This window comes from Haliaeetus leucocephalus, unplaced genomic scaffold (assembly GCF_000737465.1).
Source record: "Haliaeetus leucocephalus isolate CR32 unplaced genomic scaffold, Haliaeetus_leucocephalus-4.0 Scaffold139, whole genome shotgun sequence".
Taxonomy (NCBI): Eukaryota; Metazoa; Chordata; class Aves; order Accipitriformes; family Accipitridae; genus Haliaeetus; species Haliaeetus leucocephalus.
The window spans coordinates 75,602-90,387 of record NW_010972575.1 but is presented as its reverse complement, the minus strand read 5'-3'; the positions used below and the strand labels follow the sequence as shown (position 1 = coordinate 90,387).

The 14,786-nt window shown below is 38.2% G+C and overlaps 1 protein-coding gene across 9 annotated transcripts in view; it reads right to left on the bottom strand.

Annotated features, from left to right (window-relative positions):
* Nucleotides 1-12,597, bottom strand: part of JAK2 (Janus kinase 2) — a 65,488-nt gene extending 52,891 nt beyond the window's left edge. The window contains exons 1-4 of one of the 9 annotated variants that reach the window (XM_010586034.1): nt 6,375-6,861; nt 4,585-4,744; nt 1,016-1,052; nt 561-705 (exon numbers count right to left, since the gene is read on the bottom strand). The gene's annotated coding sequence lies outside the window, so the exon portion shown is untranslated. Of the gene's footprint in view, nt 1-560; nt 706-1,015; nt 1,053-4,584; nt 4,745-6,374; nt 6,863-10,497; nt 10,636-12,383 lie in introns of those variants that run through there. The other 8 variants (XM_010586036.1, XM_010586037.1, XM_010586035.1 and 5 more) reach the window with 8 other exon arrangements.
* Between the last annotated feature and the right edge of the window lie 2,189 nt (nt 12,598-14,786).

The following is a 14,786-nucleotide window of genomic DNA, read 5'->3' as shown; positions in this document are numbered from 1 at the left end:
TTCTAAAGGATGAGATTAATCAGCCCCCATATTGCTCTAACCACAATCACCAGCATCTACAATGCAACATGTTTACATGTAATTCTCTGCTGCTGTCTGTACCTCCAATGCACCTAACTGAGGGTTAATTTTACCAACCACGCTGAGCTGCACTAATTCATATGGTTCTTTTTAAGTTAACCAGGAAGAAATTAATTAATGAGATTGAAAACCACCACTTATGCAAGAAATTTCAGTAAAATGTGGAGGATATACAAAATCCTCGTGATTTAATAATATGCAGCATTCACAGCCCCATTCAGAACAAAATTTTTTATTTCTTATGGGCAATGGGCTCTACCAGTTTTGCAAAACCTAAACTCTCTTCTTCTAAATAATCCTCCCCCACCTTCAGTTTGTCTCCATCCCCCCACCCTTCACCCGCTCCGGGAGGGCAGCAGCATTTCTAAGGAAACTTCCAGGGCTAGGACCTTAAGACATACCACTTCAAACATACAACTTTGGAAGTTCAACAATAAGAGCATTCTCTCACTACAGATAAATCCCTGACTGTTAATTACCTTTTATCACTTGAGAAATCTCTGTATGAAACATGAGAGTGATGAAGCCCTTTAAAAAAGCACGTCAGAAGCCACCCACTTGCTGCTGGTATCCACAGGTGGTCAGACAAAGCAGGCACACAAGCAGTGGTGGAACATCATGTATCTGCAATAAAAACACATTTAATATTAAAAGAACCTTAATGGCTGTGAATCATACATAATGCATCATTATTTAAGAATTCAAATCTGTGTTTAGGTACAGACAGAGTGATCCACTCCCATCTCATTTGCCCAAATTCCTGTCATCTTTGCCAAGAACTTTTTTAATTTAGTTTTTTTTAAAAACAAAGTTAATTTTTTTTTTTAAACACATTTTCAGTACTGAGACTGCTCCTCAGTGCTAGCAAGAAGTTGGTGTATGAAACACACACCCAACTTGAAATATAATTACCAATATTTTTTTTTGCACTCACCATGCTTTTCTGTGAATACAGCATCAGTTTAAAAAAACTGTTGATGCCATTACAGGAAGAAAAGAGAAATGAAAAAGTAATTACAAAAAGAGACATGGTATATTCACTTCATGTAGTAATACTCCCTTCAGCCAGAACAATTAATTCTATTTGAAAACTGACAACAGCTACTCATTTCAGTTCATGTGGAAGTTAACACCAAGTGTCTCGTAGCAGGAAGGACAAAGGCACACCCACCCTTGCTCTCTTTGCACAACATTTCTGTGGTTGCAAGAAACACCATTTGAAAGCACTTAAGCACAACAGCAGCTTCCTGCAACAGTGAAAAAAATGAAATTCCCTGTTTTGACCCTCCCAACATAGGAAAGGGCCTGACAGAGAAGCAAAAATGGTTTTAAAAACTGAATAGATGGAAAAAAAATTACAATGGAAGTTCAAAGGGGTCAGAATTCAGAATGGAAGAACTCCGCAAGTTTTATATTTGACGACTCTTCAGACAGAAATCTCCCTGGACAGGAGAGAAAGAAATCAACACAATTTCCTTAGCACGATGTGCTGTGTCTACTGAGTCTATCACCAATATCCCAAGAAAAAGGAACCCATCTCAGTGAGCAGTAGATTCAGCTTCTCTCCCCACAGAAGTCAGACTGTTACAGCAATGATTAGCATTTCTCCCCTTGCAATACTGGCTTTAGACATTAGCAGTTTTGCCTTGTTTGGACAGCTGTGTATTTTGTATGTACCTCCAGGGATTCTCCTTCAAATGCTGTCTAGCCAGCCAATTAAGATCTGATCCAAAGTCCAGTACAGTCAATGCAAGTTTTCCAGACCTGTATTAAAGTGCTGGAGGGGGAGAGCAGGGGTTGTTTGGGGCAAAGCAGTCTATCACTGACCTACTGAGCACACATTCCATGCACACTGATCTGAGAGCACTGGCTTCAAAGCACAGAACACCACCTGCTCATGCAGATTTCAGATTGAAGGGCATTGCTGGGTATTCTAAATTATTTTCTATTTTAAAAGTACTGTTCCATGCTCAGAACTGCCTTGCATTCATCATTCCCAGTCAGGCTCTCGACTTTGAGCAAAACTGCATGAAGATTTACGTGACTGTAGTTAATTATGTAGTTTTTCCATAAATTCCAGATCAATTGCATAACTTCATTAGCTATATGAGACAGCTGCTAATGAACTGAGGGAACAAACCACGTTAAGCTAAGAACTCAAGCCACTTCTACTCTCTGCTAGCAGACCCCAGTGGAATAAGGGTTGCAACATTTTGAATAAGCTCAGTGACATTGCAGCTTGCATTTCAAATGCAAAAATTGGATAAAGCAGCCTAATATCAAGTCTATCCTTCTTCACATGACAAACAAAAATGATCGCTTGCTTATGAAAGAGCAGCTCATAGCTCTAGACAAAAAGCAAGGAACCTTGGAGATTAAAAACTCCAAGCTGAACAGGCTCATGGTGGTTATAGTAACATACTTCTCCCTCTCCCCCCCTCTTTTTTTTTTTTTGGTAAGAGAGTCAACCACTTCTTCTGCACACATTTACAGGCATACCTATTTACAGGATCTGCATCAAGACCTTATAAAGCTATTCAGTTTACATACTTTAAGGCTGAGTAAGTCTCATCGGACACAACTTGTCCTTTTAGCAGCAGAGTTGCAAAGAATGTTACCTACATTCCTGGCTGTACCAATTTGACAGTGCACAATTTTGCAAATGGCCTAGCTCTTCCATTTCCCCTTTCCCTCCGATTTGTTCAAGTCTACACCAGCTTAAATTTCTGGCAGCTGCAAAGATTTAAATGCCCAATTCCAAAACGAACTTGGAGTCTAATGAAACTCAGTCAAAATAAATCAGGCCATCATCTCCAAGTTGCCATTATCTGCAAACAGCACAATACGGAATTTGTTATGCAGAGGAGATTCTACAACCTCTAACAGTCGCTTCTCAGCAAGCCTTCAGAATTCCTAGAAATACAGTTAGTGTTTATTGCACCTGTGTCACTGAGTACCTTGAATACTCAATTTACTACCAAGAGAGGAAAAAGATCAAAATAGCATTTTCTTTTGACAAGTAAGGCCTTGAAGACGTAGGTTGTCTCCCAACAACTCAACATGTTTATTGCCAGTAGACTAGGTCATCTTGTGTAAGCTGAAGATGACAAAAATGCGCAAACTTTCCATCTGCTTATACACATGCATCCTTCTTTCAAGAAATTTGAATGAACATTGTAAACATCAATCACAAAAGCCTTCCCACGTAATGGTAGGTAGGTGGATAAGATTGTAGGTAAGAGACTAGAAAAGTCTCACAAAAAGTGCTAACAGGTCTTACATTAGTCAGTAGTAATGGGAGAACATCATTAAGTTCTGAAGAGTATTATGTATCTTGTTACAGAAACACCAAAATAAATTTTTTACCTCTAACACCAAGATTAGACTAAGAATAAAAGTCAGACAGTTTCCCACTTGTAATTGTTTTGGTTAGCTTGTTTGGTTTACACTTAATATGTATGTATACTTACTATTTAATTATAGTTTTGACAGTTCAGTTTGAATATACAGACAAATGGAACATAACTAAACTTTCCCATAACATGCACCCAGCATGGCCTGTTATGCTATGAAAACTTTAAAATCTTAAAAGGTAACAATAGTATTCATATTCTGCATACAACATGTAGTATTCTTTGCATATCTGGTCTGATTTGCTTTGCGTATCCAGGTTTGTTTTGGTGAGATTTTTTTAAACACAAGAGTATAATAAATTCAAGGAACCAAATGCATATGCTACTTTGACAGGCAATAAAGTATTGTATTTTTAAAACATCAGCACGTGCAGAAATGCCACCACTCCTTAATGGACAAACAAGAGATTCTGAAGTCTTTGTTCACTCAGAACATACTACATCAGCTAGTATTTCACAAAAAATTCACAGCAAGAGATTCACCTCTTTCCACCACATATTCACAAGAAAACATTCTTCTGACTAACTTTATCGAAGTACTCAACAACACCTTTAAAAATACTAAGCAATCTGGAAAATCTCAGAACTTTTTCCATTGCTTAGACAACAGATGCCAAGTTTAAACATAAAGTTAATCTGTGCTTTAAATGCATCATCTTCTGCATTAAGAAAACTCTGTTGTCTTTTCCTAGGTAATATTTGTTCTGACTTTAAAAATAGCTTTCACAACAACATAAACTACTGTCTTAAAACATATTTAAAGACGTTTAGCAGAGAAAGAGTATGCCTTCAGTTTTCATGGTCTTTTTCTAACATGCTCTGCCTATTGGGAGATCTAGACGTTGCCCTGCCACGAGGTAAAGCCACTGACACGCAAAAACAACTGCTCATACAAGAAACAACTGGAAAAATTAAGTGATTCCAAAGGAATTTTCCTGTTATCAGCTGTACATTAGCATCACACAAGGATTTTTAATACAGCAAAATTTGAAGGCATATGGTATCAAGCAGATAGAGAAGGAAGATGGCAGACTAACTATCAATGACAAAACATATGCTAAAAAAAGTGGAGAAGATAACTTTTGCTTACAGTTTTCACTTGGCAAACCACTGCCTGTATCAGCAATTCAGCAAGAGTCCATGAACTTTTGCACAAGGGAAGAGTAATGATCCTGGCCTGATCCACTCGCATGACACACAGGGACTAAGTGGATAGAAGCTGTTAGTTCGAGGATTTTAATCTTTTCATTCTGATTAGGAATAAAAAAAAAAATAATTGTGATTTCTAAGTTCTTCACAACAGAATGAAGCCCTTGCTCTAGCTTATCCCAGGAAGAAAGCTACCTAGGGGTGCTGTCAGAAGAGCAGAGTGAATAAGACATCCAAGAAGCCTCAGCATTACAGTAACCTGTGAAGTAGGCGAGTTACCAAAAAAGCAATCAAATCAAAGACCTGCCCACAAGCAACAGCTTTGCTTAGGTTCCATCAGAACTTTGGCAAAAGTCAGTCCATATCTGCAAAACATTTCAATTTCACCATGCTGATAAATTTCAGCAAAAGACTATTTCATCAGAAAATTTCGAAGCAATTCAAAGGGTTGCCCAATTGTTTTGGCAAAGACTATCTCCAGAGACAGTGGCATCTGAGGATCCTTAGTCCATTCAGAGCCACCATTATCTGCACAGAGGACATAGGAAAAGTAACCACAATAGGTCAGAAAGGCCTTTTGCATGAAATATGTAAAAAATGTCACCAATTTCCCATTATTCCCTTACACATCTCTTAAATTCTTCTAAAGTGATGCAATAAAAGATGACAACAGCAAAATTAGGACTAAGTGATATTTTCACAAGTCTGTCACATCATACTAGACTTCGTTTTGTGAACTGCACTAAAAACTGAACTCTGTTTAATAGCTCAGACCATAAACTAAGGGTTAATTAGTAGAGCATAGGTCTTCCTTAATTGATTCTTTGACTTCTTTCAAGAAGACATAAAAAAGGAATTGCCAATGCTCCTGTGTGGATGGAGCAAATTAACTCAAAAGTAAAAAGTGTTTCTGAGGATTGGTTGCAAAAAAATGGAGAACTACTGTCCTACATTGAACAATCAAAGCACTGGCTTCTATGTAAAAACAACTACCAGTGAATTACCAAGAAATTAGGAGACAATAAGAATAGGTTAAAAAAACCCACCACATTTCAAAGTGGAAAAAATATTCCAACTCACCACTAAAAGAGAATTTTTTTTTTCTATTAAAAGGCATTTTTGTTGAAAACACTATCTAAGGGAAAAACCCTTCAATGCCCTCTAGAGAACTAATATGACAGTTATAGGTACACTCACAAGTTAAAATAAATATTGAAAGTGCAAACAAAAGCAAAAAGCACAACAGCAGCAAAGCAGCCTGTCAAATTGCTTGGCTTTCTTACACACTGCAAGATTGAGATTGTGGGGAGGTGATGCTGGAAAACACTTTTGAAGAAAGCAAGCTATCCTTTTCCAAATGCAATTCCCAGTGTCATAATTGAAGAGGGATTTGTCAAAACACGAACCAACAGTTGTTGCTACAGTACTGCGTGGCGAAAGAACAGCACCAACAGTTGCATAACAGATGCCAGTTTAGCAGCAGATGCTGTCAAGAACCAAGCAGGCTACACTAAGCTATCAGAAGTCATACACATTTCATGTTGCTGCCTGAGAGCGCTGAACAGCGGCACAGCAGACACCAGCCCTATTGCAATGGAAAAGGCTTTAAAACTGTTACTCTGCTCTCAGCCTCCAAGGACCTGTCCTTTTTCCTGTAGCAGGCAGGGATTGCTCAGGTAAATATCTGCTCTCAACAGCTTAACTGTGGAAGAAAGAACAGCCAAGACCCACCACTTGTTGCACTTTGGCACTTCTGAAGGGCATGAAACCTTCGACAAAGTTCTTTATCCTCTCCAACTCCGGGAGTGCTCTGGAGCTCAGAGTCTAGAAAAAAATGTATTTTCTAGGCAAGTAACAATGCAACAGTTTCATCAAGCAGAGTTATATCCTGGTAGAAAATGCAAGGTTCTCCTCCTTCTCAGAAGATAAAGGGTTTCACACAGCAAACATTTCTGTGAGGAAAACCAGCCATAACTCTTTCCAGTTGCCATTAGCTGTTAGGATAAATTGCCCAGCTTGCGGTTGTTCAGGAAGCTCTTCCCAAGACCTGGATTTTAAAAAGTTAAACTCTTTTGGACTTTCCCTCTGAATGCTGTCATCTCCCTTTTCTTGCCCTCTTATCTCACTTCCCCAGTCTGGCAACTTCCCTCCTTAGAGGTTAGTAAAACTACTGCCTCTACAGTAACTGTCATGTGTGTTTAGACTGTGCGCAGTAACTCAAGAGGGCTGAAGAGCTAGAATTTTCTCCCTGTGAACCAGAAGCAGAAGATTTGTAGTGGGGGGAAGGGCAGTAACACTGCCAGCCTCCTGTAGGCAAATAGGAAGTACACAAAAGAAGGAAGAGACGAAGTAAAGACAAAAGTGTGAAAACAACTTTTAAAAACCTTTCTCCTCCACCAGTTAAGCCACTTTTATTTTGTGGCTTACTCTCTTCCAACACAGCTTGAATTTAGTAGCAACAAAAAAATGGGGGACAAAATGAAGTATAGAAAGACCCTGATTAGTGGCCAAGTATCAGAATAGCTTAAGAAAAAACTGTTATTCAAAGGCAGATAAAGGAAATTTGCAGTCACCTTATGTATACTGAGAAATAATTGCACAGAACAGTATTGCTATGCCTCTTTGCTGTATTGTTCTAGATGAAAAGGCATTTCCAGTTTCAACAACCAGAATATCATGACCGAGAGACTACTCTTCTCTGTCAAAATTCTAAATCTCTACCTTTAGAGATTAAAATTACACTTCTACGCTTTACTACACAGGCTAAGTACCATGGAGAGTATGATCACAATCCCAGCCACCTTTTCTGCCTACAAAAAGACAAAACAAGAAGAGATCCACTACGTTCTTCACAATATTATATTCATAAGATGTCTCTCTGCTCTCTGCTGCTCCCACTGTTGTGGGTTCTTTCTCTCCCAGTTTTACCTGACAAAAGCAAAGGGTAAAGTAGTTTTGGACAAGAACATTGGATATGTTGCATGACAAAACATGCATGACCTTACCTCCTGTAACATTTTTCAGTAAAAAATGTGGGGGATGGAGAGACTAGTAAATCTGAGACAGTCATCAAAAATGTGAAAACATTTCCATGAATGAAGTTATCCCCTTACTTCTATCCCAGAAGTAAGGGTGGGATAACTTGTGCTTCAGCAAATTAGCCCTTTGCAGAAGTAACTGTCAGCATGTAAACAGGATAACATTTAAGTCAGAGTGAATCAGCAATCTCTACTGAACAGCCAAGAGCAATAGATGCCAGTGGCTCCTTTGGACTCTCCAGAAAGACTCTCTTCATCTTCAGCCTACCCTCCTTTTTCAACTTCGGTTTAGAAATTGTATATCATAGGCCAGACCTGATGCAAATTTCATGTACGAATTCCCTCAAGGTGCAGGGGTTTCTAGGGGATTTTGGTGTTGTTTCCAGCTCCCCCACAGCTTTGGAAAAGTGCTTAAAGCTTTATGGAGGAAACAAAGCTAGCTCTTTACAATGACACATCAGTTACAGAAACCTGGAACACTAATATTATTTAGAAGTGCTTAACTTTGAATTACATTTGTTCGTAGAACATGTAATTCCATATAATGCAAACTACAGAAGTTGTCTTACATTTTTATTTAAGTTTTCTTTGGTATTGCAGGAGCAGCTAAAACCCTAGGCAAGATTAGTACCTGAAGATCTAAATCAGCTAATAAAAAACCTGCCTTAAAAAACAAAACAAATAAACCCCCAAAAAACAAACAAAAAAACTACCCCAAAACCACAACACTTCCCTCTTTGCCCCCCAACTTAGATCCTATACAGATTCAACAAAGCTACAAATGGGCATTGTGCATGAACTAAATCACATCTACAAATCCTTACAGAAGCAGGGCCTGGTCACATAATGCAATACAACAAAACACAAAAAAGACCCTCCAAGACAGCCAAACAACAATCCTGTGAGACAGTGCCACAGAAATATTTGAAATCAGGTGATTTCTGTAAATGAAAGTTTAATTAAATACAAATACTCTGAAAACCGTAAGTATATAAATGCATTCACAAGCCTATCAAATAATGATTTAGAGTTCAATTACTGTATACATAAACATCGCAATTTCTGTTGTTCTTTGATAGAAGGGCTGGAGTATTTTTAAAAAAGTAATACATTCTTTTTTTAAACCCTATTTTAATGCTTCATATTGTTGAATAATTACGATAGCAATGTTGACATTTTATCTTTATAATTCAGGAAAATGTACTTGCTTGATAGTTTACTTAATGCTTCCTTAATCATCTATGGCCTGAGAGCTCTCCACTTGTTCCCTATCTGAAATACCAGCCAGCTTTTGCAAAGATACAGCACTACATGCTTTGCCAAGATCACGTTATCTCTGTAAACACAGATTGTCAGAAAAAAATGGAAGCCAAAAAACCCAGGGCTCTGAAAGTAAACAAAGGTTCATCATAAAATGTACTATTAGTGGAGATTCTGCAAAACTCTAATGAAAATGACAGAGAAAAAGAAAAGTTTAGTTAAGACAACCGTATCTTCACAATGTAACATTTCAAATATTCTGTGTTTTCATTTAAAAAAAAAAAAAAGAAAAAGGGAGAGACAGACTCATGCTTCCCCACCACCACTGGAGAAGAGTCAAATTATCATCCTATATGTCCAGTACTTACAGAACTGTTTTGAATATGATTATGCAATTCAATTGTACACTTTACTTTTCAGAGAAAGAAAATATTCCCAATTAAGATACACTCAACAAGGAGCTCCCTATATTCATATTGCATATTTCCCCAAGTTCTGAAATAAGAATGACACACAACTTTATGATTCTTGATATTACATCCTGAAAAAGCATAAGGAAATTGCAGAAAGCAAGAGTGTGAGAATTGTGCCCCAACAGATCAAAAAGCTCTGGCAGACTACTTGACATGGATTCAAGAAAAACCACATAATGGAAAAGTAAATAATGATTTAAATAGGGGATACAATGGCTGTAGAATAAATACCTATTTCAAATACAACATTTTTTCTCTCTCTCAGAAACTAGAGTATCAAACTACTGGAACAAACAGTCAAGAAGGCAGTAGATTCTGTATGTCTTGATTTTAAAACATCAAGAGTAGATGCACTGTTGCAAAATAGGCTTTAGATAAACCCCTGTTACTGAACTTGGTGGTGAAGGAAAGCCAAAATGTAACTGGTCTATAATATATAGAAGATGAGGTAAGATACAGTGTTCTTTTCTGGATTTCAAAATGCGCTGCTATAGATTGTGCTATTATCAGTTCCTTTATGAGAAGGCATTATAAAATACAGATGCAACACTTAGAGCACGACAGGATTTTTAGACTGATAAGTTGTTTATAAAAAAGTTATGTTACAAAATTCCCCACTGAACAATTATTCAACTATTCTTAAAAGTCTACCTGATGACAAAAAACTAGAAAAAATTTAAAACACTCAAGTGTCTCAGTACATAAGTCAAATTCCAACACAAGCTTTGCCTCTGAGCCCTTAAGTCTAGGGCTTTCATCTACATTTCAATCTCGGGTGAGTTCCCACTACTCTAAAGAAAGTTCTGCAGATGTACCCACTCAGTAATGCGAACCAAGACACATTGGTTCTTCCTGCTAGACCCCACTCCAAGGCAGAAATCATACTGGTTTAATCTTGCCTAAAGGTGGTATTTTCCCACCCACTTTTGGATGGAAAACTCAAATCTACCTAAGGTGATCCGTTCAAAATTTAGGATACTCTAGTCTCTAAATAACAGAACAAGATGGGCTTTTTCCTAGATCAGTCTCAGACTCGCAAACCACTTCAGTTTTCTACAGAACTTTTCAGCATATTATACATACTTATTTGCAGCTTCACCTCAGCTTTGCCAGACTAAGAATTTCAGACCTCTCTGCCAGGGTTTGGAACAAGCTACTGCAAAGGAGTAGACTTTCATGGACCTGAAGAACCCCTTCCCAAGGCAAAACAGGAAAAGGTTCAGTATTCCACACTACTTAACATGTAGCCTATGAAGAGATGACAAAAACAAACCATGTGATACAAATGAAAAACCCAGCTAGCCCCCCCCAAAAGACCTGTTAAAGATACTGCTGTCTCTTTGACACTTTTTATTTCATTGAACACAATTATGTCTAATTAGATAAGCTGGAGCTAAGTCTAGAATACAAGTGAAATACAGTGTATTACAGCCAAGTTTTATTGGAACTTGTGAACTACACCGAGTAAGACATGTCTCCAACTGAACTAGTCACTCTAAGAGGTTTTTGCACATACATTTTCAAGAATAAGACAGATTGCTGAGACCCACTGAAATCAACAAGAAGTTTAAAACTGACCATGGTCTCTCCTCTCTTCACGCATTCTTTGAGCTCCTGAAGATAGACCCTAACAAACTACAAATTACTATTAATACTGTTAGTTACTGGATTTGTTAAAGGTATATTGCAATTAGCAAACTATATCTAATTAAAAATCCTAAGAAGGAATTAAAAATATCTGAATGGACCACTTCTGACCAGGCATTTATAGATACTGGTACCTATAAATGGATATCCCTCTAGTGCCTCCTGCCCTTAAGTGTTTGCCACACCTGCTCACCTACCAGGAAACCATCTTTTAAATAGATTTTTTTTTCTTAATTGATACATAGTAACTTTGACCACTAGTACATGCAAGAAATAGTCCACCCACACATAGATCCAAACTAAACACCATTGTATTTGTCTGCCAATTCATCAAATAATGACTGAGTTGAGTTTCATTTTGTTAAAGCAAATAAGCTCACAGTGCAACTACATCCCACTGGCTGGCACAGAGACAAAAAGAAAATGTAAAAAAACCCACCCAAATAACAGGACAAGCCAGACCATGGCCTTAATTTTTTAGATCTCTGATGGCATTCTTTGGTATCAAATTTATTTAAAAACGAAACCCCACAATGCAGCTTTGCTGTAGAAGACAGAGCATGCTTCTGTCAGCAACAAACTCAGCCTCAGTGCCATCAGGTTACTTCCACTATTCTAGGCAATCTTTACCTATTTGCACAACCCCATAACTATACATAGCAATCTTCATATTTTCAGTTTGCATTGCACTTCAGTATTAGGGTGCTTTACATAAAACAATGTCACCTTTCTTATTTTCCAGATGTAACAAAAGTACAAGGGTCTAAACTATCTGCATTTAAGTTCATGATGTAAGCCACTAGTAGATGAGATACAAACACAATTCTTTGTTTCACAAAATAATTAATAGAACAAATTTCATTGTAAAGAAAGGACTACCTCCTAATTCCTTTCAAGGAAGGTAAATAGCTGAAAAATTAAGTAACACCATAAAGGAAGTGCTGTTGAAATCTCCAAACTGCTTAAACATTGCAAAAGGAAATCCATTTTAAAATTCAACCCTTACCACAACTCTTACCATACACAGTGTGTCAGTTTCATTTTTCAGTTTTAGTACACAGGGCAAACCTCAGGCAGGGGAAAGAAAAAAGAAACTCTCCTGAACACAGAGTTCAATACAAAGGGCATGTGTAAGAAAAAAACAAACCCCACCAAAGGGGAAAAAAAAAAAAGGCATTAAGAGGAAAAGACATGGGTGCAATATATTTAATGTCTCAAAGTAACGCAATGATTCTGCAAACTGGTCAAGATTTCCACTCTCAATTACTCTTCAGAGTTCAGTAAAAAGAGAATTAGGTAACAACTGTGACACTACTATGAACATACCTATCAAAGCCTGTGGCTGTATTGTTCAGTACCTCATAGGTGACCAAGATATCCCTCATGCCTTCAACAGAAACAGGATTCTTAGTGGCTCTGTGGTACTGATCCAGGCTAAATGCCATTACTCTGTAGACTTAATGCCTCTGCATTATTCCCAGCAGTAAATAAAACAAGTTCACAGAAATGGGCTCTTGTTATTCTTCCATCCCCATTCAGGACTCATGGGTTCTAAAATAAGTGAAGCTTATCTCATTTAGCAGATGCTTCCCCTCCCACTCCCCTGAAAACTGTTCATAGACAGTATCACCATTTAACACTTGACCTCATCAACCTACTGGCATAAGCAGCATACGTCACCGTGACCACATGTAGAGATAGTATAAACTGTGACAGATCTTGCCAGTCACTTCAGACAGACACAGTCAGAATTGCAAGACATGGTATAGCAGTTTCTTTTTGAGAAAAGACGCTAAGGTAGTTTGATGACTCATAATCAATAAAGGATGTTAGAGACTCCCCTAAAACCAAAATAATCTAAGAAGTGGTAGAGCATAACTGAGTCTTCCCTTGTGCTTCCTTTTACCAGCCACATGCTTTTGTTGACAGTGAGACTGTAATGGAAGGGTTCATCCTCTGGTGAAGGATTCCACCTCATCTAATGCAGAAACTTCCAAAAGCCAAATTATCCCTCTCAGACTATGTCCTTCTAAACAATGTATGCACAGCATCTGAGTCACACCTGAAGACTTCAGCTCATTTTAGGTGTTGTACACAGTCTCTGCCAGAAAGAAGAAAAAGTGGGAAACAGGAAAAACAAGCAAATCTTTGGGCAGAAAAAAAAGAAAGAATCAAGAGAGAAAAGAGGACAGAATGACAGTTATCACAAACTGACCGTTACAGCAGAATGCGAGATCTTCTACAAAGATTTAAGAATCCCTTACTCTAAAACACAGATGTTGCTTTAATAGTCCTCAAGTCTGGAATGTGTTATTAGGTCAAAAGCACAGATAAGTATGCCAACTCTGACCCCAAAGATCTCAAAAGACAGCTGCTTTTCCCCTTCCCCCCCCCCTATCCCCCCCCCCCCCATCAAGCTTCTCTAAAAGAGAGAAATTCTCCTCTCACCTCCCACCCACAACTGGTACAGAACCAGGTTCAAATTTTAACTGAAATAATCTCAGTCACTTAGCATCTACTCTGCCTTGTTTAAAACTAATTATAATTGTTTTAAACGAATTAAAAGTTAGTGGATTGCTAGGAAGGCATAACTGTAATACACACAAGGTGAAACAGATGATTATGCACAGGCAAATGAAAAAAACCTAGCAGGTTGGAACCTGTTTGATCTTAGTAGGTACAGGAAAATACATAGTTAAGTACTGAACAAGACCAAAAGCCTGGACTTCATTTGATCCTAGAAAAATCCAAAAAGAGGAAGGAAATTAAGGCATCCTGCCACAATCAACTTCTGCCAAAGCATTCTGGTTTTTTTAGCCTTTGGAAATGTAATTGAGTACAAATGAAAACTTGGGAAGAAGTTTAAACTACTCCTGGGAAGAAAATACCTTCTCATAGCGATTATTTGCTGAAGGGCAAAGACAGACACCAGAGCAGTGAGATAGTCCACGATAGGAAAGGAGTGAAGTAAAAGCAGGAGCCTCAGTTCAAGTGGAAGGTGGAGACAGCACACTGAGTCATACGTGGGACAGAAATCAAGAAAACTAGGAAAAGGGTAGATGTTTGTCCTTACTTTATCTCCTGTACCTCTACATTCTTATCTTGTAAGAAATGAGTATATAGGACGCTCTCATTCCCCTCCCATCTCCGGCAGATATGGTGTCTCCTAATCAGGTCCCAGACTCACCCCAGTAAACCAAGTCTATGTGACTCCCCACCAAGGACTGTCCTTTCCCAGTTCCTTTAGGTTCTGTGAGTCTGCCCAGCACCCCCATGCTACCAAATCAGATACTGGAGAACATACGGCAAGGATCACATCCCATACCACAGGGTAACAAATTCATTAATTTTCCATTCCCATGGTGTCCAAATCATAGCTACATGTAAGCAGAAATAAGAAGCAGGAATAGCTGCTGTTAAAAATATACCACAGGTGGTTGGGTGCTTCCTCCCCCCCCCCCCCCTTTTTGGAGGGAAGAGAAAGTATTACTTTAATCCTTATCAAATATTTCTTTTGTTCTTCCATTGCTCTCCAAGCAACATTTAGTTATTCCTTTAGACTGCTGGAAAAAACTGATGGAAGAGGATTTGATCCCATTGCCGAGTGTCCTGGTTTAGGCTGGAATAAAGTTAATTTTCTTCCTAGTAGCTGGTATAGTGCTGTGTTTTGGGTTTAGCATGAGAATAATGTTGATAACACGCTGATGTTTTAGTTGTTGCTAAGC